Here is a 721-nt window from a genome sequence, read left to right on the forward strand (position 1 = left end):
AAAGGTCCATCTAGTCAAAGCTATGGTTTTTCCAGTAACCATGTATGGATGTGAGAGTTGGACTATAAAGAAAGCTGAGGGCCGAAGAATTGATGCTTTTGAACTATGGTGTTGGAGAAGACTCTTTAGAGTCCCTTGGACTGCAGGGAGATCCAACCGGTCCATCCTAAAGGAAATCTGTCCTGAATATTCATTTGAAGGACTGATGCTGAAGCTGAAACTCCAATACTTCGGCCACTTGATGTGAAGAACTGACTCATTGGAAAAGACCCTGATGCTGGGAAAGATTGAGGGCAGGAGGAGAAGGGGACGACAGAGGATGAGATGGTTGGACAGCATCACTGACTTAATGGACATGAGTTTGAGCAAGCTCTGGGAGTTGGTGATGGACAGGGAAGCCTGGTGTGCTGCAGTCCATGGGGTCGCAAAGAGTCGGTCACGACTGAGCAACTGAACTGAACTGAACTTCACATCTGTACATGACTACTGGAAATACCATAGCTTTGACTAGATGGACCTTTGTTGGCAAAATGTTCTCTTGCTTTTTAATACATTGTCTAGGTTTGTCATAGCTTTCCTTCCAAGGAGCAAGCATCTTTTAATTTCAAGGCTGCAGTAACCAACTGCAATGATTTTGAAGCCCAAGAAAATAGTCTGTCACCTTATAAAATACCTTGGTGAAATGTTAGGTTCCACCCTCCTTGTCAATTAAAAAAGATAA

The sequence above is a fragment of the Bison bison genome, unplaced genomic scaffold (assembly GCF_000754665.1).
Source record: "Bison bison bison isolate TAMUID 2011002044 unplaced genomic scaffold, Bison_UMD1.0 scf7180017864160, whole genome shotgun sequence".
NCBI lineage: Eukaryota > Metazoa > Chordata > Mammalia > Artiodactyla > Bovidae > Bison > Bison bison.